Below are 26,490 nucleotides of genomic sequence, written 5' to 3' on the forward strand. Positions count from 1 at the left end.
CCAGGTTCATTAGGGTTCCAATGGAATGGCTGATATCCAGGTCATTAGTATTCCAATGGAATGCCTGATATCCAGGTCATTAGAATTCCAATGGAATGGCTGATATCCAGGTCATTAGAATTCCAATGGAATGCCTGATATCCAGGTTCATTAGGGTTCCAATGGAATGGCTGATATCCAGGTCATTAGTATTCCAATGGAATGTCTGATATCCAGGTTCATTAGGGTTCCGATGGAATGGCTGATATCCAGGTTCATTAGGGTTCCAATGGAATGCCTGATATCCAGGTTCATTAGGGTTCCAATGGAATGGCTGATATCCAGGTCATGAGTATTCCAATGGAATGCCTGATATCCAGGTCATTAGTATTCCAATGGAATGGCTGATATCCAGGTCATTAGAATTCCAATGGAATGCCTGATATCCAGGTTCATTAGGGTTCCAATGGAATGGCTGATATCTAGGTCATTAGTATTCCAATGGAATGGCTGATATCCAGGTTCATTAGGGTTCCAATGGAATGCCTGATATCCAGGTCATTAGTATTCCAAAGGAATGGCTGATATCCAGGTTCATTAGGGTTCCAATGGAAAGGCTGATATCCAGGTCATTAGTATTCCAATGGAATGCCTGATATCCAGGTCATTAGTATTCCAATGGAATGGCTGATATCCAGGTCATTAGTATTCCAATGGAATGGCTGATATCCAGGTTCATTAGGGTTCCAATGGAATGGCTGATATCCAGGTCATTAGTATTCCAATGGAATGGCTGATATCCAGGTTCATTAGTGTTCCAATGGAATGGCTGATATCCAGGTCATTAGTATTCCAATGGAATGGCTGATATCCAGGTTATCAGTATTCCAATGGAATGCCTGATATCCAGGTTCATTAGGGTTCCAATGGAATGGCTGATATCCAGGTCATTAGTATTCCAATGGAATGCCTGATATCCAGGTTCATTAGGGTTCCGATGGAATGCCTGATATCCGGGTTCATTAGGGTTCCGATGGAATGCCTGATATCCAGGTTCATTAGGGTTCCAATGGAATGGCTGATATCCAGGTCATTAGTATTCCAATGGAATGGCTGATATCCAGGTTCATTAGTATTCCAATGGAATGCCTGATAACCAGGTTCATTAGGGTTCCAATGGAATGGCTGATATCCAGGTCATTAGTATTCCAATGGAATGCCTGATATCCAGGTTCATTTGTTTTCCAATGGAATGCCTGATATCCAGGTTCATTAGGGTTCCAATGGAATGCCTGATATCAAGGTTCATTAGTATTCCAATGGAATGCCTGATATCCAGGTTCATTAGGGTTCCAATGGAATGGCTGATATCCAGGTCATTAGGGTTCCAATGGAATGCCTGATATCCAGGTTCATTAGTATTCCAATGGAATGCCTGATATCCAGGTTAATTAGGGTTCCGATGGAATGCCTGATATCCAGGTTCATTAGGGTTCCGATGGAATGGCTGATATCCAGGTTCATTAGGCTTCCGATGGAATGGCTGATATCCAGGTTCATTAGGGTTCCAATGGAATGCCTGATATCCAGGTCATTAGTATTCCAATGGAATGCCTGATATCCAGGTTCATTAGTATTCCAATGGAATGCCTGATTTCTAGGTCATTAGGGTTCCAATGGAATGCCTGATATCCAGGTCATTAGTATTCCAATGGAATGGCTGATATCCAGGTTCATTAGTATTCCAATGGAATGCCTGATTTCCAGGTCATTAGGGTTCCAATGGAATGCCTGATATCCAGGTCATTAGTATTCCAATGGAATGCCTGATATCCAGGTTCATTAGTATTCCAATGGAAGGCCTGATTTCCAGGTCATTAGGGTTCCAATGGAATGGCTGATATCCAGGTCATTAGTATTCCAATGGAATGGCTGATATCCAGGTTCATTAGGGTTCCGATGGAATGGCTGATATCCAGGTCATTAGTATTCCAATGGAATGCCTGATATCCAGGTCATTAGTATTCCAATGGAATGCCTGATATCCAGGTTCATTAGGGTTCCGATGGAATGGCTGATATCCAGGTCATTAGTTTTCCAATGGAATGCCTGATATCCAGGTCATTAGTATTCCAATGGAATGCCTGATATCCAGGTTCATTAGGGTTCCAATGGAATGCCTGATATCCAGGTCATTAGTATTCCAATGGAATGGCTGATATCCAGGTTCATTAGTTTCCAATGGAATGCCTGATATCCAGGTTCATTAGGGTTCCGATGGAATGGCTGATATCCAGGTTCATTAGGGTTCCAATGGAATGGCTGATATCCAGGTCATTAGTATTCCAATGGAATGCCTGATATCCAGGTCATTAGTATTCCAATGGAATGGCTGATATCCAGGTCATTAGAATTCCAATGGAATGCCTGATATCCAGGTTCATTAGGGTTCCAATGGAATGGCTGATATCCAGGTCATTAGTATTCCGATGGAATGGCTGATATCCAGGTTCATTAGGGTTCCAATGGAATGCCTGATATCCAGGGTCATTAGGGTTCCGATGGAATGGCTGATATCCAGGTTCATTAGGGTTCCAATGGAATGCCTGATATCCAGGTTCATTAGGGTTCCAATGGAATGCCTGATATCCAGGTTCATTAGTATTCCAATGGAATGCCTGATATCCAGGTCATTAGTATTCCAATGGAATGGCTGATATCCAGGTTCATTAGGGTTCCAATGGAATGGCTGATATCCAGGTCATTAGTATTCCAATGGAATGGCTGATATCCAGGTTCATTAGTGTTCCAATGGAATGGCTGATATCCAGGTTCATTAGGGTTCCAATGGAATGCCTGATATCCAGGTTCATTAGGGTTCCAATGGAATGGCTGATTTCCAGGTTCATTAGGGTTCCAATGGAATGGCTGATATCCAGGTCATTAGTATTCCAATGGAATGCCTGATATCCAGGTCATTAGTATTCCAATGGAATGGCTGATATCCAGGTCATTAGAATTCCAATGGAATGCCTGATATCCAGGTTCATTAGGGTTCCAATGGAATGGCTGATATCCAGGTCATTAGTATTCCAATGGAATGTCTGATATCCAGGTTCATTAGGGTTCCGATGGAATGGCTGATATCCAGGTTCATTAGGGTTCCAATGGAATGCCTGATATCCAGGTTCATTAGGGTTCCAATGGAATGGCTGATATCCAGGTCATTAGTATTCCAATGGAATGGCTGATATCCAGGTCATTAGAATTCCAATGGAATGCCTGATATCCAGGTTCATTAGGGTTCCAATGGAATGGCTGATATCCAGGTCATTAGTATTCCAATGGAATGGCTGATATCCAGGTTCATTAGTGTTCCAATGGAATGCCTGATATCCAGGTCATTAGTATTCCAATGGAATGGCTGATATCCAGGTTCATTAGGGTTCCAATGGAATGGCTGATATCCAGGTCATTAGTATTCCAATGGAATGCCTGATATCCAGGTCATTAGTATTCCAATGGAATGGCTGATATCCAGGTCATTAGTATTCCAATGGAATGGCTGATATCCAGGTTCATTAGTGTTCCAATGGAATGGCTGATATCCAGGTCATTAGTATTCCAATGGAATGGCTGATATCCAGGTTCATTAGTGTTCCAATGGAATGGCTGATATCCAGGTCATGAGTATTCCAATGGAATGGCTGATATCCAGGTCATCAGTATTCCAATGGAATGCCTGATATCCAGGTTCATTAGGGTTCCAATGGAATGGCTGATATCCAGGTCATTAGTATTCCAATGGAATGCCTGATATCCAGGTCATCAGTATTCCAATGGAATGCCTGATATCCAGGTTCATTAGTGTTCCAATGGAATGGCTGATATCCAGGTCATTAGTATTCCAATGGAATGCCTGATATCCAGGGTCATTAGGGTTCCAATGGAATGGCTGATTTCCAGGTTCATTAGGGTTCCAATGGAATGGCTGATATCCAGGTCATTAGTATTCCAATGGAATGCCTGATATCCAGGTCATTAGTATTCCAATGGAATGGCTGATATCCAGGTCATTAGAATTCCAATGGAATGCCTGATATCCAGGTCATTAGTATTCCAATGGAATGGCTGATATCCAGGTCATTAGTATTCCAATGGAATGTCTGATATCCAGGTTCATTAGGGTTCCGATGGAATGGCTGATATCCAGGTTCATTAGGGTTCCAATGGAATGCCTGATATCCAGGTTCATTAGGGTTCCAATGGAATGGCTGATATCCAGGTCATTAGTATTCCAATGGAATGGCTGATATCCAGGTCATTAGAATTCCAATGGAATGCCTGATATCCAGGTTCATTAGGGTTCCAATGGAATGGCTGATATCCAGGTCATTAGTATTCCAATGGAATGGCTGATATCCAGGTTCATTAGTGTTCCAATGGAATGGCTGATATCCAGGTCATTAGTATTCCAATGGAATGGCTGATATCCAGGTTCATTAGGGTTCCAATGGAATGGCTGATATCCAGGTCATTAGCATTCCAATGGAATGCCTGATATCCAGGTCATTAGTATTCCAATGGAATGGCTGATATCCAGGTCATTAGTATTCCAATGGAATGGCTGATATCCAGGTTCATTAGTGTTCCAATGGAATGGCTGATATCCAGGTCATTAGTATTCCAATGGAATGGCTGATATCCAGGTTCATTAGTGTTCCAATGGAATGGCTGATATCCAGGTCATTAGTATTCCAATGGAATGGCTGATATCCAGGTCATCAGTATTCCAATGGAATGCCTGATATCCAGGTTCATTAGGGTTCCAATGGAATGGCTGATATCCAGGTCATTAGTATTCCAATGGAATGCCTGATATCCAGGTTCATTAGGGATCCGATGGAATGCCTGATATCCAGGTTCATTAGGGTTCTGATGGAATGCCTGATATCCAGGTTCATTAGGGTTCCAATGGAATGGCGGATATCCAGGTCATTAGTATTCCAATGGAATGGCTGATATCCAGGTTCATTAGTATTCCAATGGAATGCCTGATATCCAGGTTCATTAGGGTTCCAATGGAATGGCTGATATCCAGGTCATTAGTATTCCAATGGAATGCCTGATATCCAGGTTCATTTGTATTCCAATGGAATGCCTGATATCCAGGTTCATTAGGGTTCCAATGGAATGCCTGATATCCAGGTTCATTAGTATTCCAATGGAATGCCTGATATCCAGGTTCATTAGGGTTCCAATGGAATGCCTGATATCCAGGTTCATTAGTATTCCAATGGAATGCCTGATATCCAGGTTCATTAGTATTCCAATGGAATGCCTGATATCCAGGTTCATTAGGGTTCCAATGGAATGCCTGATATCCAGGTTCATTAGTATTCCAATGGAATGCCTGATATCCAGGTTCATTAGTATTCCAATGGAATGCCTGATATCCAGGTTCATTAGCGTTCCGATGGAATGCCTGATATCCAGGTTCATTAGGGTTCCGATGGAATGGCTGATATCCAGGTTCATTAGAGTTCCAATGGAATGCCTGATATCCGGGTTCATTAGGGTTCCAATGGAATGCCTGATATACAGGTTCATTAGTATTCCAATGGAATGCCTGATATCCAGGTTCATTAGCGTTCCGATGGAATGCCTGATATCCAGGTTCATTAGGGTTCCGATGGAATGGCTGATATCCAGGTTCATTAGGGTTCCAATGGAATGCCTGATATCCAGGTTCATTAGGGTTCCAATGGAATGCCTGATATCCAGGTTCATTAGGGATCCAATGGAATGGCTGATATCCAGGTCATTAGGGTTCCAATGGAATGCCTGATATCCAGGTTCATTAGTATTCCAATGGAATGCCTGATATCCAGGTTCATTAGGGTTCCAATGGAATGCTTGATATACAGGTTCATTAGTATTCCAATGGAATGCCTGATATCCAGGTTCATTAGGGTTCCGATGGAATGCCTGATATCCAGGTCATTAGTATTCCAATGGAATGCCTGATATCCAGGTTCATTAGCGTTCCGATGGAATGCCTGATATCCAGGTTCATTCGGGTTCCAATGGAATGCCTGATATCCAGGTTCATTAGGGTTCCGATGGAATGGCTGATATCCAGGTTCATTAGAGTTCCAATGAAATGCCTGATAACCGGGTTCAGTAGGGTTCCAATGGAATGCCTGATATACAGGTTCATTAGTATTCCAATGGAATGCCTGATATCCAGGTTCATTAGCGTTCCGATGGAATGCCTGATATCCAGGTTCATTAGGGTTCCGATGGAATGGCTGATATCCAGGTTCATTAGGGTTCCAATGGAATGCCTGATATCCAGGTTCATTAGGGTTCCAATGGAATGCCTGATATCCAGGTTCATTAGGGTTCCGATGGAATGGCTGATATCCAGGTTCATTAGGGTTCCGATGGAATGCCTGATATCCAGGTTCATTAGGGTTCCGATGGAATGCCTGATACCCAGGTCATTAGGGTTCCAATGGAATGCCTGATATCCGGGTTCATTAGGGTTCCAATGGAATGCCTGATATCCAGGTTCATTAGGGTTCCGATGGAATGGCTGCTATCCAGGTTCATTAGGGTTCCAATGGAATGCCTGATATCCAGGTTCATTAGGGTTCCGATGGAATGGCTGATATCCAGGTTCATTAGGGTTCCAATGGAATGCCTGATATCCAGGTTCATTAGGGTTCCGATGGAATGGCTGATATCCAGGTTCATTAGGGTACCAATGGAATGCCTGATATCCGGGTTCATTAGGGTTCCAATGGAATGGCTGATATCCAGGTTCATTAGGGTTCCAATGGAATGCCTGATATCCGGGTTCATTAGGGTTCCAATGGAATGCCTGATATCCAGGTTCATTAGGGTTCCGATGGAATGCCTGATATCCAGGTTCATTCGGGTTCCGATGGAATGGCTGATATCCAGGTCATTAGTATTCCAATGGAATGGCTGATATCCAGGTTCATTAGGGTTCCAATGGAATGGCTGATATCCAGGTCATTAGCATTCCAATGGAATGCCTGATATCCAGGTCATTAGTATTCCAATGGAATGGCTGATATCCAGGTCATTAGTATTCCAATGGAATGGCTGATATCCAGGTTCATTAGTGTTCCAATGGAATGGCTGATATCCAGGTCATTAGTATTCCAATGGAATGGCTGATATCCAGGTTCATTAGTGTTCCAATGGAATGGCTGATATCCAGGTCATTAGTATTCCAATGGAATGGCTGATATCCAGGTCATCAGTATTCCAATGGAATGCCTGATATCCAGGTTCATTAGGGTTCCAATGGAATGGCTGATATCCAGGTCATTAGTATTCCAATGGAATGCCTGATATCCAGGTTCATTAGGGATCCGATGGAATGCCTGATATCCAGGTTCATTAGGGTTCTGATGGAATGCCTGATATCCAGGTTCATTAGGGTTCCAATGGAATGGCGGATATCCAGGTCATTAGTATTCCAATGGAATGGCTGATATCCAGGTTCATTAGTATTCCAATGGAATGCCTGATATCCAGGTTCATTAGGGTTCCAATGGAATGGCTGATATCCAGGTCATTAGTATTCCAATGGAATGCCTGATATCCAGGTTCATTTGTATTCCAATGGAATGCCTGATATCCAGGTTCATTAGGGTTCCAATGGAATGCCTGATATCCAGGTTCATTAGTATTCCAATGGAATGCCTGATATCCAGGTTCATTAGGGTTCCAAAGGAATGGCTGATATCCAGGTCATTAGGGTTCCAATGGAATGCCTGATATCCAGGTTCATTAGTATTCCAATGGAATGCCTGATATCCAGGTTCATTAGGGTTCCAATGGAATGCCTGATATACAGGTTCATTAGTATTCCAATGGAATGCCTGATATCCAGGTTCATTAGTATTCCAATGGAATGCCTGATATACAGGTTCATTAGTATTCCAATGGAATGCCTGATATCCAGGTTCATTAGCGTTCCGATGGAATGCCTGATATCCAGGTTCATTAGGGTTCTGATGGAATGGCTGATATCCAGGTTCATTAGAGTTCCAATGGAATGCCTGATATCCGGGTTCATTAGGGTTCCAATGGAATGCCTGATATACAGGTTCATTAGTATTCCAATGGAATGCCTGATATCCAGGTTCATTAGCGTTCCGATGGAATGCCTGATATCCAGGTTCATTAGGGTTCCGATGGAATGGCTGATATCCAGGTTCATTAGGGTTCCAATGGAATGCCTGATATCCAGGTTCATTAGGGTTCCAATGGAATGCCTGATATCCAGGTTCATTAGGGATCCAATGGAATGGCTGATATCCAGGTCATTAGGGTTCCAATGGAATGCCTGATATCCAGGTACATTAGTATTCCAATGGAATGCCTGATATCCAGGTTCATTAGGGTTCCAATGGAATGCTTGATATACAGGTTCATTAGTATTCCAATGGAATGCCTGATATCCAGGTTCATTAGGGTTCCGATGGAATGCCTGATATCCAGGTCATTAGTATTCCAATGGAATGCCTGATATCCAGGTTCATTAGCATTCCGATGGAATGCCTGATATCCAGGTTCATTAGGGTTCCAATGGAATGCCTGATATCCAGGTTCATTAGGGTTCCGATGGAATGGCTGATATCCAGGTTCATTAGGGTACCAATGGAATGCCTGATATCCGGGTTCATTAGGGTTCCAATGGAATGGCTGATATCCAGGTTCATTAGGGTTCCAATGGAATGCCTGATATCCGGGTTCATTAGGGTTCCAATGGAATGCCTGATATCCAGGTTCATTAGGGTTCCGATGGAATGCCTGATATCCAGGTTCATTAGGGTTCCAATGGAATGCCTGATATACAGGTTCATTAGTATTCCAATGGAATGCCTGATATCCAGGTTCATTAGCGTTCCGATGGAATGCCTGATATCCAGGTTCATTAGGGTTCCGATGGAATGGCTGATATCCAGGTTCATTAGGGTTCCAATGGAATGCCTGATATCCAGGTTCATTAGGGTTCCAATGGAATGCCTGATATCCAGGTTCATTAGGGATCCAATGGAATGGCTGATATCCAGGTCATTAGGGTTCCAATGGAATGCCTGATATCCAGGTACATTAGTATTCCAATGGAATGCCTGATATCCAGGTTCATTAGGGTTCCAATGGAATGCTTGATATACAGGTTCATTAGTATTCCAATGGAATGCCTGATATCCAGGTTCATTAGGGTTCCGATGGAATGCCTGATATCCAGGTCATTAGTATTCCAATGGAATGCCTGATATCCAGGTTCATTAGCGTTCCGATGGAATGCCTGATATCCAGGTTCATTAGGGTTCCAATGGAATGCCTGATATCCAGGTTCATTAGGGTTCCGATGGAATGGCTGATATCCAGGTTCATTAGAGTTCCAATGGAATGCCTGATATCCGGGTTCAATAGGGTTCCAATGGAATGCCTGATATACAGGTTCATTAGTATTCCAATGGAATGCCTGATATCCAGGTTCATTAGCGTTCCGATGGAATGCCTGATATCCAGGTTCATTAGGGTTCCGATGGAATGGCTGATATTCAGGTTCATTAGGGTTCCAATGGAATGCCTGATATCCAGGTTCATTAGGGTTCCAATGGAATGCCTGATATCCAGGTTCATTAGGGTTCCGATGGAATGGCTGATATCCAGGTTCATTAGGGTTCCGATGGAATGCCTGATATCCAGGTTCATTAGGGTTCCGATGGAATGCCTGATACCCAGGTCATTAGGGTTCCAAAGGAATGCCTGATATCCGGGTTCATTAGGGTTCCAATGGAATGCCTGATATCCGGGTTCATTAGGGTTCCAATGGAATGCCTGATATCCAGGTTCATTAGGGTTCCGATGGAATGGCTGATATCCAGGTTCATTAGGGTTCCAATGGAATGCCTGATATCCAGGTTCATTAGGGTTCCGATGGAATGGCTGATATCCAGGTTCATTAGGGTTCCAATGGAATGCCTGATATCCAGGTTCATTAGGGTTCCGATGGAATGGCTGATATCCAGGTTCATTAGGGTTCCAATGGAATGCCTGATATCCGGGTTCATTAGGGTTCCAATGGAATGGCTGATATCCAGGTTCATTAGGGTTCCAATGGAATGCCTGATATCCGGGTTCATTAGGGTTCCAATGGAATGCCTGATATCCAGGTTCATTAGGGTTCCGATGGAATGCCTGATATCCAGGTTCATTCGGGTTCCGATGGAATGGCTGATATCCAGGTTCATTAGGGTTCCAATGGAATGCCTGATATCCAGGTTCATTAGGGTTCCAATGGAATGCCTGATATCCAGGTTCATTAGGGTTCCAATGGAATGTCTGATATCCAGGTTCATTAGGGTTCCAATGGAATGCCTGATATCCAGGTTCATTAGGGTTCCAATGGAATGTCTGATATCCAGGTTAATGAGGGTTCCGATGGAATGTCTGATATCCAGGTTCATTAGGGTTCCGATGGAATGCCTGATATCCAGGTTCATTACTACTCCAATGGAATGTCTGATATCCAGGTTCATTAGAGTTCCAATGGAATGTCTGATATCCAGTTTCATTAGTATTCCAATGGAATGCCTGATATCCAGATTAATTAGGGTTCCGATGGAATGCCTGATATCCAGGTTCATTAGTATTCCAATGGAATGTCTGATATCCAGGTTCATTAGTATTCCAATGGAATGTCTGATATCCAGGTTAATTAGGGTTCCAATGGAATGTCTGATATCCAGGTTAATGAGGGTTCCGATGGAATGTCTGATATCCAGGTTCATTAGGGTTCCGATGGAATGTCTGATATACAGGTTCATTAGTATTCCAATGGAATGCCTGATATCCAGGTTCATTAGAGTTCCAATGGAATGTCTGATATCCAGGTTCATTAGGGTTCCAATGGAATGTCTGATATCCAGGTTAATGAGGGTTCCGATGGAATGTCTGATATCCAGGTTCATTAGGGTTCCGATGGAATGTCTGATATACAGGTTCATTAGTATTCCAATGGAATGCCTGATATCCAGGTTCATTAGAGTTCCAATGGAATGTCTGATATCCAGGTTCATTAGGGTTCCAGTGGAATGCCTGATATCCAGGTTAATTAGGGTTCCGATGGAATGCCTGATATCCAGGTTCATTAGTATTCCAATGGAATGTCTGATATCCAGGTTCATTAGTATTCCAATGGAATGGCTGATATCCAGGTTAATTAGGGTTCCAATGGAATGGCTGATATCCAGGTTAATTAGGGTTCCGATGGAATGCCTGATATCCAGGTTCATTAGTATTCCAATGGAATGCCTGATATCCAGGTTCATTAGGGTTTCAATGGAATGCTTGATATACAGGTTCATTAGTATTCCAATGGAATGCCTGATATCCAGGTTCATTAGGGTTCCGATGGAATGCCTGATATCCAGGTCATTAGTATTCCAATGGAATGCCTGATATCCAGGTTCATTAGCGTTCCGATGGAATGCCTGATATCCAGGTTCATTCGGGTTCCAATGGAATGCCTGATATCCAGGTTCATTAGGGTTCCGATGGAATGGCTGATATCCAGGTTCATTAGAGTTCCAATGAAATGCCTGATAACCGGGTTCATTAGGGTTCCAATGGAATGCCTGATATACAGGTTCATTAGTATTCCAATGGAATGCCTGATATCCAGGTTCATTAGCGTTCCGATGGAATGCCTGATATCCAGGTTCATTAGGGTTCCGATGGAATGGCTGATATCCAGGTTCATTAGGGTTCCAATGGAATGCCTGATATCCAGGTTCATTAGGGTTCCAATGGAATGCCTGATATCCAGGTTCATTAGGGTTCCGATGGAATGGCTGATATCCAGGTTCATTAGGGTTCCGATGGAATGCCTGATATCCAGGTTCATTAGGGTTCCGATGGAATGCCTGATACCCAGGTCATTAGGGTTCCAATGGAATGCCTGATATCCGGGTTCATTAGGGTTCCAATGGAATGCCTGATATCCAGGTTCATTAGGGTTCCGATGGAATGGCTGCTATCCAGGTTCATTAGGGTTCCAATGGAATGCCTGATATCCAGGTTCATTAGGGTTCCGATGGAATGGCTGATATCCAGGTTCATTAGGGTTCCAATGGAATGCCTGATATCCAGGTTCATTAGGGTTCCGATGGAATGGCTGATATCCAGGTTCATTAGGGTACCAATGGAATGCCTGATATCCGGGTTCATTAGGGTTCCAATGGAATGGCTGATATCCAGGTTCATTAGGGTTCCAATGGAATGCCTGATATCCGGGTTCATTAGGGTTCCAATGGAATGCCTGATATCCAGGTTCATTAGGGTTCCGATGGAATGCCTGATATCCAGGTTCATTCGGGTTCCGATGGAATGGCTGATATCCAGGTCATTAGTATTCCAATGGAATGGCTGATATCCAGGTTCATTAGGGTTCCAATGGAATGGCTGATATCCAGGTCATTAGCATTCCAATGGAATGCCTGATATCCAGGTCATTAGTATTCCAATGGAATGGCTGATATCCAGGTCATTAGTATTCAAATGGAATGGCTGATATCCAGGTTCATTAGTGTTCCAATGGAATGGCTGATATCCAGGTCATTAGTATTCCAATGGAATGGCTGATATCCAGGTTCATTAGTGTTCCAATGGAATGGCTGATATCCAGGTCATTAGTATTCCAATGGAATGGCTGATATCCAGGTCATCAGTATTCCAATGGAATGCCTGATATCCAGGTTCATTAGGGTTCCAATGGAATGGCTGATATCCAGGTCATTAGTATTCCAATGGAATGCCTGATATCCAGGTTCATTAGGGATCCGATGGAATGCCTGATATCCAGGTTCATTAGGGTTCTGATGGAATGCCTGATATCCAGGTTCATTAGGGTTCCAATGGAATGGCGGATATCCAGGTCATTAGTATTCCAATGGAATGGCTGATATCCAGGTTCATTAGTATTCCAATGGAATGCCTGATATCCAGGTTCATTAGGGTTCCAATGGAATGGCTGATATCCAGGTCATTAGTATTCCAATGGAATGCCTGATATCCAGGTTCATTTGTATTCCAATGGAATGCCTGATATCCAGGTTCATTAGGGTTCCAATGGAATGCCTGATATCCAGGTTCATTAGTATTCCAATGGAATGCTTGATATCCAGGTTCATTAGGGTTCCAAAGGAATGGCTGATATCCAGGTCATTAGGGTTCCAATGGAATGCCTGATATCCAGGTTCATTAGTATTCCAATGGAATGCCTGATATCCAGGTTCATTAGGGTTCCAATGGAATGCCTGATATACAGGTTCATTAGTATTCCAATGGAATGCCTGATATCCAGGTTCATTAGTATTCCAATGGAATGCCTGATATACAGGTTCATTAGTATTCCAATGGAATGCCTGATATCCAGGTTCATTAGCGTTCCGATGGAATGCCTGATATCCAGGTTCATTAGGGTTCTGATGGAATGGCTGATATCCAGGTTCATTAGAGTTCCAATGGAATGCCTGATATCCGGGTTCATTAGGGTTCCAATGGAATGCCTGATATACAGGTTCATTAGTATTCCAATGGAATGCCTGATATCCAGGTTCATTAGCGTTCCGATGGAATGCCTGATATCCAGGTTCATTAGGGTTCCGATGGAATGGCTGATATCCAGGTTCATTAGGGTTCCAATGGAATGCCTGATATCCAGGTTCATTAGGGTTCCAATGGAATGCCTGATATCCAGGTTCATTAGGGATCCAATGGAATGGCTGATATCCAGGTCATTAGGGTTCCAATGGAATGCCTGATATCCAGGTACATTAGTATTCCAATGGAATGCCTGATATCCAGGTTCATTAGGGTTCCAATGGAATGCTTGATATACAGGTTCATTAGTATTCCAATGGAATGCCTGATATCCAGGTTCATTAGGGTTCCGATGGAATGCCTGATATCCAGGTCATTAGTATTCCAATGGAATGCCTGATATCCAGGTTCATTAGCATTCCGATGGAATGCCTGATATCCAGGTTCATTAGGGTTCCAATGGAATGCCTGATATCCAGGTTCATTAGGGTTCCGATGGAATGGCTGATATCCAGGTTCATTAGGGTACCAATGGAATGCCTGATATCCGGGTTCATTAGGGTTCCAATGGAATGGCTGATATCCAGGTTCATTAGGGTTCCAATGGAATGCCTGATATCCGGGTTCATTAGGGTTCCAATGGAATGCCTGATATCCAGGTTCATTAGGGTTCCGATGGAATGCCTGATATCCAGGTTCATTAGGGTTCCAATGGAATGCCTGATATACAGGTTCATTAGTATTCCAATGGAATGCCTGATATCCAGGTTCATTAGCGTTCCGATGGAATGCCTGATATCCAGGTTCATTAGGGTTCCGATGGAATGGCTGATATCCAGGTTCATTAGGGTTCCAATGGAATGCCTGATATCCAGGTTCATTAGGGTTCCAATGGAATGCCTGATATCCAGGTTCATTAGGGATCCAATGGAATGGCTGATATCCAGGTCATTAGGATTCCAATGGAATGCCTGATATCCAGGTACATTAGTATTCCAATGGAATGCCTGATATCCAGGTTCATTAGGGTTCCAATGGAATGCTTGATATACAGGTTCATTAGTATTCCAATGGAATGCCTGATATCCAGGTTCATTAGGGTTCCGATGGAATGCCTGATATCCAGGTCATTAGTATTCCAATGGAATGCCTGATATCCAGGTTCATTAGCGTTCCGATGGAATGCCTGATATCCAGGTTCATTAGGGTTCCAATGGAATGCCTGATATCCAGGTTCATTAGGGTTCCGATGGAATGGCTGATATCCAGGTTCATTAGAGTTCCAATGGAATGCCTGATATCCGGGTTCAATAGGGTTCCAATGGAATGCCTGATATACAGGTTCATTAGTATTCCAATGGAATGCCTGATATCCAGGTTCATTAGCGTTCCGATGGAATGCCTGATATCCAGGTTCATTAGGGTTCCGATGGAATGGCTGATATTCAGGTTCATTAGGGTTCCAATGGAATGCCTGATATCCAGGTTCATTAGGGTTCCAATGGAATGCCTGATATCCAGGTTCATTAGGGTTCCGATGGAATGGCTGATATCCAGGTTCATTAGGGTTCCGATGGAATGCCTGATATCCAGGTTCATTAGGGTTCCGATGGAATGCCTGATACCCAGGTCATTAGGGTTCCAAAGGAATGCCTGATATCCGGGTTCATTAGGGTTCCAATGGAATGCCTGATATCCGGGTTCATTAGGGTTCCAATGGAATGCCTGATATCCAGGTTCATTAGGGTTCCGATGGAATGGCTGATATCCAGGTTCATTAGGGTTCCAATGGAATGCCTGATATCCAGGTTCATTAGGGTTCCGATGGAATGGCTGATATCCAGGTTCATTAGGGTTCCAATGGAATGCCTGATATCCAGGTTCATTAGGGTTCCGATGGAATGGCTGATATCCAGGTTCATTAGGGTTCCAATGGAATGCCTGATATCCGGGTTCATTAGGGTTCCAATGGAATGGCTGATATCCAGGTTCATTAGGGTTCCAATGGAATGCCTGATATCCGGGTTCATTAGGGTTCCAATGGAGTGCCTGATATCCAGGTTCATTAGGGTTCCGATGGAATGCCTGATATCCAGGTTCATTCGGGTTCCGATGGAATGGCTGATATCCAGGTTCATTAGGGTTCCAATGGAATGCCTGATATCCAGGTTCATTAGGGTTCCAATGGAATGCCTGATATCCAGGTTCATTAGGGTTCCAATGGAATGTCTGATATCCAGGTTCATTAGGGTTCCAATGGAATGCCTGATATCCAGGTTCATTAGGGTTCCAATGGAATGTCTGATATCCAGGTTAATGAGGGTTCCGATGGAATGTCTGATATCCAGGTTCATTAGGGTTCCGATGGAATGCCTGATATCCAGGTTCATTACTACTCCAATGGAATGTCTGATATCCAGGTTCATTAGAGTTCCAATGGAATGTCTGATATCCAGTTTCATTAGTATTCCAATGGAATGCCTGATATCCAGATTAATTAGGGTTCCGATGGAATGCCTGATATCCAGGTTCATTAGTATTCCAATGGAATGTCTGATATCCAGGTTCATTAGTATTCCAATGGAATGTCTGATATCCAGGTTAATTAGGGTTCCAATGGAATGTCTGATATCCAGGTTAATGAGGGTTCCGATGGAATGTCTGATATCCAGGTTCATTAGGGTTCCGATGGAATGTCTGATATACAGGCTTATTAGTATTCCAATGGAATGCCTGATATCCTGGTTCATTAGAGTTCCAATGGAATGTCTGATATCCAGGTTCATTAGGGTTCCAATGGAATGTCTGATATCCAGGTTAATGAGGGTTCCGATGGAATGTCTGATATCCAGGTTCATTAGGGTTCCGATGGAATGTCTGATATACAGGTTCATTAGTATTCCAATGGAATGCCTGATATCCAGGTTCATTAGAGTTCCAATGGAATGTCTGATATCCAGGTTCATTAGGGTTCCAGTGGAATGCCTGATATCCAGGTTAATTAGGGTTCCGATGGAATGCCTGATATCCAGGTTCATTAGTATTCCAATGGAATGTCTGATATCCAGGTTCATTAGTATTCCAATGGAATGGCTGATATCCAGGTTAATTAGGGTTCCAATGGAATGGCTGATATCCAGGTTAATTAGGGTTCCGATGGAATGCCTGATATCCAGGTTCATTAGGGTTCCGATGGAATGTCTGATATCCGGGTCATTAGGGTTTGGATGGAATGCCTGATATCTGGGAGATTAGTGTTCCGATGGAATGCCTGATAACTGGGACATTAGTGTTCCGATGGAATGTCTGATATCCGGGTCATTAGGGTTTGGATGGAATGCCTGATATCTTGGTCATTAGCGTTCCGATGGAATGCCTGATATCCGGGACATTAGGGTTCAGATGGAATGCCTGATATCCGGGACATTAGTATTCTAATGGAATGTCTGATATCCAGGTCATTAGGGTCCGATGGAATGTCTGATATCCAGGTCATTAGGGTCCAATGGAATGTCTGATATCCGGGTCATTAGGATCCAATGGAATGTCTGATATCCAGGTTCATTAGGGTTCCAATGGAATGGCTGATATCCAGGATTATTAGGGTCCTGTGGAATGTCTGATATCCAGGATCATTAGGGTCCTGATGGAATGCCTGATATCCGGGTCATTAGCGTTCCGATGGAATGCCTGATATCCAGGATTATTAGGGTCCTGTGGAATGTCTGATATCCAGGATCATTAGGGTCCTGATGGAATGCCTGATATCCAGGTTCATTAGGGTTCCGATGGAATGGCTGATATCCAGGTTCATTAGGGTTCCTATGGAATTCCTGATATCCAGGTTCATTAGGGTTCCAATGGAATGCCTGATATCCAGGTTCATTAGTATTCCAATGGAATGCCTGATATCCAGGTTCATTAGGGTTCCAATGGAATGTCTGATATCCAGGTTCATTAGGGTTCCAATGGAATGGCTGATATCCAGGTCATTAGTATTCCAATGGAATGGCTGATATCCAGGTTCATTAGGGTTCCAATGGAATGGCTGATATCCAGGTCATTAGTATTCCAATGGAATGCCTGATATCCAGGTTCATTAGTGTTCCAATGGAATGGCTGATATCCAGGTCATTAGTATTCCAATGGAATGCCTGATATCCAGGTTCATTAGGGTTCCAATGGAATGGCTGATATCCAGGTCATTAGTATTCCAATGGAATGCCTGATATCCAGGTCATTAGTATTCCAATGGAATGGCTGATATCCAGGTCATTAGAATTCCAATGGAATGCCTGATATCCAGGTTCATTAGGGTTCCAATGGAATGGCTGATATCCAGGTCATTAGTATTCCAATGGAATGTCTGATATCCAGGTTCATTAGGGTTCCGATGGAATGGCTGATATCCAGGTTCATTAGGGTTCCAATGGAATGCCTGATATCCAGGTTCATTAGGGTTCCAATGGAATGGCTGATATCCAGGTCATTAGTATTCCAATGGAATGCCTGATATCCAGGTCATTAGTATTCCAATGGAATGGCTGATATCCAGGTCATTAGAATTCCAATGGAATGCCTGATATCCAGGTTCATTAGGGTTCCAATGGAATGGCTGATATCCAGGTCATTAGTATTCCAATGGAATGGCTGATATCCAGGTTCATTAGTGTTCCAATGGAATGGCTGATATCCAGGTCATTAGTATTCCAATGGAATGGCTGATATCCAGGTTCATTAGGGTTCCAATGGAATGGCTGATATCCAGGTCATTAGTATTCCAATGGAATGCCTGATATCCAGGTCATTAGTATTCCAATGGAATGGCTGATATCCAGGTTCATTAGTGTTCCAATGGAATGGCTGATATCCAGGTCATTAGTATTCCAATGGAATGGCTGATATCCAGGTTCATTAGTGTTCCAATGGAATGGCTGATATCCAGGTCATTAGTATTCCAATGGAATGGCTGATATCCAGGTCATCAGTATTCCAATGGAATGCCTGATATCCAGGTTCATTAGGGTTCCAATGGAATGGCTGATATCCAGGTCATTAGTATTCCAATGGAATGCCTGATATCCAGGTTCATTAGGGTTCCGATGGAATGGCTGATATCCAGGTTCATTAGGGTTCCGATGGAATGCCTGATATCCAGGTTCATTAGGGTTCCAATGGAATGGCTGATATCCAGGTCATTAGTATTCCAATGGAATGTCTGATATCCAGGTTCATTAGTATTCCAATGGAATGCCTGATATCCAGGTTCATTAGGGTTCCAATGGAATGGCTGATATCCAGGTCATTAGTATTCCAATGGAATGCCTGATATCCAGGTTCATTAGGGTTCCGATGGAATGGCTGATATCCAGGTTCATTAGTATTCCAATGGAATGCCTGATATCCAGGTTCATTAGGGTTCCAATGGAATGTCTGATATCCAGGTTCATTAGGGTTCCAATGGAATGGCTGATATCCAGGTCATTAGTATTCCAATGGAATGGCTGATATCCAGGTTCATTAGGGTTCCAATGGAATGGCTGATATCCAGGTCATTAGTATTCCAATGGAATGCCTGATATCCAGGTTCATTAGTGTTCCAATGGAATGGCTGATATCCAGGTCATTAGTATTCCAATGGAATGCCTGATATCCAGCTTCATTAGGGTTCCAATGGAATGGCTGATATCCAGGTCATTAGTATTCCAATGGAATGCCTGATATACAGGTCATTAGTATTCCAATGGAATGGCTGATATCCAGGTCATTAGAATTCCAATGGAATGCCTGATATCCAGGTTCATTAGGGTTCCAATGGAATGGCTGATATCCAGGTCATTAGTATTCCAATGGAATGTCTGATATCCAGGTTCATTAGGGTTCCGATGGAATGGCTGATATCCAGGTTCATTAGGGTTCCAATGGAATGCCTGATATCCAGGTTCATTAGGGTTCCAATGGAATGGCTGACATCCAGGTCATTAGTATTCCAATGGAATGCCTGATATCCAGGTCATTAGTATTCCAATGGAATGGCTGATATCCAGGTCATTAGAATTCCAATGGAATGCCTGATATCCAGGTTCATTAGGGTTCCAATGGAATGGCTGATATCCAGGTCATTAGTATTCCAATGGAATGGCTGATATCCAGGTTCATTAGTGTTCCAATGGAATGGCTGATATCCAGGTCATTAGTATTCCAATGGAATGGCTGATATCCAGGTTCATTAGGGTTCCAATGGAATGGCTGATATCCAGGTCATTAGTATTCCAATGGAATGCCTGATATCCAGGTCATTAGTATTCCAATGGAATGGCTGATATCCAGGTTCATTAGTGTTCCAATGGAATGGCTGATATCCAGGTCATTAGTATTCCAATGGAATGGCTGATATCCAGGTTCATTAGTGTTCCAATGGAATGGCTGATATCCAGGTCATTAGTATTCCAATGGAATGGCTGATATCCAGGTCATCAGTATTCCAATGGAATGCCTGATATCCAGGTTCATTAGGGTTCCGATGGAATGGCTGATATCCAGGTTCATTAGGGTTCCGATGGAATGCCTGATATCCAGGTTCATTAGGGTTCCAATGGAATGGCTGATATCCAGGTCATTAGTATTCCAATGGAATGCCTGATATCCAGGTCATTAGTATTCCAATGGAATGCCTGATATCCAGGTTCATTAGGGTTCCGATGGAATGGCTGATATCCAGGTTCATTAGTATTCCAATGGAATGCCTGATATCCAGGTTCATTAGGGTTCCGATGGAATGGCTGATATCCAGGTTCATTAGGGTTCCGATGGAATGCCTGATATCCAGGTTCATTAGGGTTCCAATGGAATGGCTGATATCCAGGTCATTAGTATTCCAATGGAATGTCTGATATCCAGGTTCATTAGTATTCCAATGGAATGCCTGATATCCAGGTTCATTAGGGTTCCGATGGAATGGCTGATATCCAGGTCATTAGTATTCCAATGGAATGCCTGATATCCAGGTTCATTAGGGTTCCGATGGAATGGCTGATATCCAGGTTCATTAGGGTTCCGATGGAATGCCTGATATCCAGGTTCATTAGGGTTCCAATGGAATGGCTGATATCCAGGTCATTAGTATTCCAATGGAATGTCTGATATCCAGGTTCATTAGTATTCCAATGGAATGCCTGATATCCAGGTTCATTAGTGTTCCAATGGAATGGCTGATATCCAGGTCATTAGTATTCCAATGGAATGCCTGATATCCAGGTTCATTTGTATTCCAATGGAATGCCTGATATCCAGGTTCATTAGGGTTCCAATGGAATGCCTGATATCCAGGTTCATTAGTATTCCAATGGAATGCCTGATATCCAGGTTCATTAGGGTTCCGATGGAATGCCTGATATCCAGGTTCATTAGGGTTTGGATGGAATGCCTGATATCTGGGACATTAGTGTTCCGATGGAATGTCTGATATCCGGGTCATTAGTGTTCCGATGGAATGCCTGATAACTGGGACATTAGTGTTCCGATGGAATGCCTGATAACTGGGACATTAGTGTTCCGATGGAATGTCTGATATCCGGGTCATTAGGGTTTGGATGGAATGCCTAATATCTTGGTCATTAGGGTTCCGATGGAATGCCTGATATCCAGGTTCATTAGGGTTCAGATGGAATGCCTGATATCCGGGACATTAGGGTTCAGATGGAATGCCTGATATGTTGGTCATTAGCGTTCCGATGGAATGCCTGATATCCGGGACATTAGTATTCTAATGGAATGTCTGATATCCAGGTCATTAGGGTCCGATGGAATGTCTGATATCCGGGTCATTAGGATCCAATGGAATGTCTGATATCCAGGTTCATTAGGGTCCAATGGAATGTCTGATATCCAGGATTATTAGGGTCCTGTGGAATGTCTGATATCCAGGATCATTAGGGTCCTGATGGAATGCCTGATATCCAGGTTAATTAGGGTTCCGATGGAATGTCTGATATCCAGGTTAATGAGAGTTCCGATGGAATGTCTGATATCCAGGTTCATTAGGGTTCCGATGGAATGCCTGATATCCAGGTTCATTACTACTCCAATGGAATGTCTGATATCCAGGTTCATTAGTATTCCAATGGAATGTCTGATATCCAGGTTCATTAGGGTTCCAATGGAATGCCTGATATCCAGGTTAATTAGGGTTCCGATGGAATGCCTGATATCCAGGTTCATTAGTATTCCAATGGAATGCCTGATATCCAGGTTAATTAGGGTTCCGATGGAATGTCTGATATCCAGGTTAATGAGAGTTCCGATGGAATGTCTGATATCCAGGTTCATTAGGGTTCCGATGGAATGCCTGATATCCAGGTTCATTACTACTCCAATGGAATGTCTGATATCCAGGTTCATTAGTATTCCAATAGAATGTCTGATATCCAGGTTCATTAGGGTTCCAATGGAATGCCTGATATCCAGATTCATTAGGGTTCCAATGGAATGTCTGATATCCAGGTTCATTAGGGTTCCAATGGAATGCCTGATATCCAGGTTCATTAGGGTTCCAATGGAATGTCTGATATCCAGGTTAATGAGGGTTCCGATGGAATGTCTGATATCCAGGTTCATTTGGGTTCCGATGGAATGCCTGATATCCAGGTTCATTACTACTCCAATGGAATGTCTGATATCCAGGTTCATTAGAGTTCCAATGGAATGTCTGATATCCAGGTTCATTAGTATTCCAATGGAATGCCTGATATCCAGGTTAATTAGGGTTCCGATGGAATGCCTAATATCCAGGTTCATTAGTATTCCAATGGAATGTCTGATATCCAGGTTCATTAGTATTCCAATGGAATGTCTGATATCCAGGTTAATTAGGGTTCCAATGGAATGTCTGATATCCAGGTTAATGAGGGTTCCGATGGAATGTCTGATATCCAGGTTCATTAGGGTTCTGATGGAATGTCTGATATACAGGTTCATTAGTATTCCAATGGAATGTCTGATATCCAGGTTCATTAGAGTTCCATTGGAATGTCTGATATCCAGGTTCATTAGGGTTCCAATGGAATGTCTGATATCCAGGTTAATGAGGGTTCCGATGGAATGTCTGATATCCAGGTTCATTAGGGTTCCGATGGAATGTCTGATATACAGGTTCATTAGTATTCCAATGGAATGCCTGATATCCAGGTTCATTAGAGTTCCAATGGAATGTCTGATATCCAGGTTCATTAGGGTTCCAATGGAATGCCTGATATCCAGGTTAATTAGGGTTCCGATGGAATGCCTGATATCCAGGTTCATTAGTATTCCAATGGAATGTCTGATATCCAGGTTCATTACTATTCCAATGGAATGTCTGATATCCAGGTTAATTAGGGTTCCAATGGAATGGCTGATATCCAGGTTCATTAGGGTTCCGATGGAATGCCTGATATCCAGGTTCATTAGGGTTCCGATGGAATGTCTGATATCCGGGTCATTAGGGTTTGGATGGAATGCCTGATATCTGGGACATTAGTGTTCCGATGGAATGCCTGATAACTGGGACATTAGTGTTCCGATGGAATGTCTGATATCCGGGTCATTAGGGTTTGGATGGAATGCCTAATATCTTGGTCATTAGGGTTCCGATGGAATGCCTGATATCCAGGTTCATTAGGGTTCAGATGGAATGCCTGATATCCGGGACATTAGGGTTCAGATGGAATGCCTGATATGTTGGTCATTAGCGTTCCGATGGAATGCCTGATATCCGGGACATTAGTATTCTAATGGAATGTCTGATATCCAGGTCATTAGGGTCCGATGGAATGTCTGATATCCGGGTCATTAGGATCCAATGGAATGTCTGATATCCAGGTTCATTAGGGTCCAATGGAATGTCTGATATCCAGGATTATTAGGGTCCTGTGGAATGTCTGATATCCAGGATCATTAGGGTCCTGATGGAATGCCTGATATCCGGGTCATTAGCGTTCCGATGGAATGCCTGATATCCAGGATTATTAGGGTCCTGTGGAATGTCTGATATCCAGGATCATTAGGGTCCTGATGGAATGCCTGATATCCAGGTTCATTAGCGTTCCGATGGAATGCCTGATATCCAGGTTCATTAGGGTTCCGATGGAATGGCTGATATCCAGGTTCATTAGAGTTCCAATGGAATGCCTGATATCCGGGTTCATTAGGGTTCCAATGGAATGCCTGATATCCAGGTTCATTAGGGTTCCAATGGAATGCCTGATATCCAGGTTAATTAGGGTTCCGATGGAATGCCTGATATCCAGGTTCATTAGTATTCCAATGGAATGTCTGATATCCAGGTTCATTACTATTCCAATGGAATGGCTGATATCCAGGTTCATTAGGGTTCCAATGGAATGCCTGATATCCAGGTTCATTAGGGTTCCAATGGAATGCCTGATATCCAGGTTCATTAGTATTCCAATGGAATGCCTGATATCCAGGTTCATTTGTATTCCAATGGAATGCCTGATATCCAGGTTCATTAGGGTTCCAATGGAATGCCTGATATCCAGGTTCATTAGTATTCCAATGGAATGCCTGATATCCAGGTTCATTAGGGTTCCAAAGGAATGGCTGATATCCAGGTCATTAGGGTTCCAATGGAATGCCTGATATCCAGGTTCATTAGTATTCCAATGGAATGCCTGATATCCAGGTTCATTAGGGTTCCAATGGAATGCCTGATATACAGGTTCATTAGTATTCCAATGGAATGCCTGATATACAGGTTCATTAGTATTCCAATGGAATGCCTGATATCCAGGTTCATTAGCGTTCCGATGGAATGCCTGATATCCAGGTTCATTAGGGTTCCGATGGAATGGCTGATATCCAGGTTCATTAGAGTTCCAATGGAATGCCTGATATCCGGGTTCATTAGGGTTCCAATGGAATGCCTGATATACAGGTTCATTAGTATTCCAATGGAATGCCTGATATCCAGGTTCATTAGCGTTCCGATGGAATGCCTGATATCCAGGTCATTAGTATTCCAATGGAATGGCTGATATCCAGGTTCATTAGGGTTCCAATGGAATGGCTGATATCCAGGTCATTAGTATTCCAATGGAATGCCTGATATCCAGGTCATTAGTATTCCAATGGAATGGCTGATATCCAGGTCATTAGAATTCCAATGGAATGCCTGATATCCAGGTCATTAGTATTCCAATGGAATGTCTGATATCCAGGTTCATTAGGGTTCCGATGGAATGGCTGATATCCAGGTTCATTAGGGTTCCAATGGAATGCCTGATATCCAGGTTCATTAGGGTTCCAATGGAATGGCTGATATCCAGGTCATTAGTATTCCAATGGAATGGCTGATATCCAGGTCATTAGAATTCCAATGGAATGCCTGATATCCAGGTTCATTAGGGTTCCAATGGAATGGCTGATATCCAGGTCATTAGTATTCCAATGGAATGGCTGATATCCAGGTTCATTAGTGTTCCAATGGAATGGCTGATATCCAGGTCATTAGTATTCCAATGGAATGGCTGATATCCAGGTTCATTAGGGTTCCAATGGAATGGCTGATATCCAGGTCATTAGCATTCCAATGGAATGCCTGATATCCAGGTCATTAGTATTCCAATGGAATGGCTGATATCCAGGTCATTAGTATTCCAATGGAATGGCTGATATCCAGGTTCATTAGTGTTCCAATGGAATGGCTGATATCCAGGTCATTAGTATTCCAATGGAATGGCTGATATCCAGGTTCATTAGTGTTCCAATGGAATGGCTGATATCCAGGTCATTAGTATTCCAATGGAATGGCTGATATCCAGGTCATCAGTATTCCAATGGAATGCCTGATATCCAGGTTCATTAGGGTTCCAATGGAATGGCTGATATCCAGGTCATTAGTATTCCAATGGAATGCCTGATATCCAGGTTCATTAGGGATCCGATGGAATGCCTGATATCCAGTTTCATTAGGGTTCTGATGGAATGCCTGATATCCAGGTTCATTAGGGTTCCAATGGAATGGCGGATATCCAGGTCATTAGTATTCCAATGGAATGGCTGATATCCAGGTTCATTAGTATTCCAATGGAATGCCTGATATCCAGGTCATTAGTATTCCAATGGAATGGCTGATATCCAGGTTCATTAGTGTTCCAATGGAATGGCTGATATCCAGGTCATTAGTATTCCAATGGAATGGCTGATATCCAGGTTCATTAGTGTTCCAATGGAATGGCTGATATCCAGGTCATTAGTATTCCAATGGAATGGCTGATATCCAGGTCATCAGTATTCCAATGGAATGCCTGATATCCAGGTTCATTAGGGTTCCAATGGAATGGCTGATATCCAGGTCATTAGTATTCCAATGGAATGCCTGATATCCAGGTTCATTAGGGATCCGATGGAATGCCTGATATCCAGGTTCATTAGGGTTCTGATGGAATGCCTGATATCCAGGTTCATTAGGGTTCCAATGGAATGGCGGATATCCAGGTCATTAGTATTCCAATGGAATGGCTGATATCCAGGTTCATTAGTATTCCAATGGAATGCCTGATATCCAGGTTCATTAGGGTTCCAATGGAATGGCTGATATCCAGGTCATTAGTATTCCAATGGAATGCCTGATATCCAGGTTCATTTGTATTCCAATGGAATGCCTGATATCCAGGTTCATTAGGGTTCCAATGGAATGCCTGATATCCAGGTTCATTAGTATTCCAATGGAATGCCTGATATCCAGGTTCATTAGGGTTCCAAAGGAATGGCTGATATCCAGGTCATTAGGGTTCCAATGGAATGCCTGATATCCAGGTTCATTAGTATTCCAATGGAATGCCTGATATCCAG

This window comes from Chiloscyllium plagiosum, unplaced genomic scaffold (genome assembly GCF_037043375.1).
Source record: "Chiloscyllium plagiosum isolate Xiang-an unplaced genomic scaffold, Cpla_swu_hap1 HiC_scaffold_4, whole genome shotgun sequence".
NCBI classification, from domain to species: Eukaryota; Metazoa; Chordata; class Chondrichthyes; order Orectolobiformes; family Hemiscylliidae; genus Chiloscyllium; species Chiloscyllium plagiosum.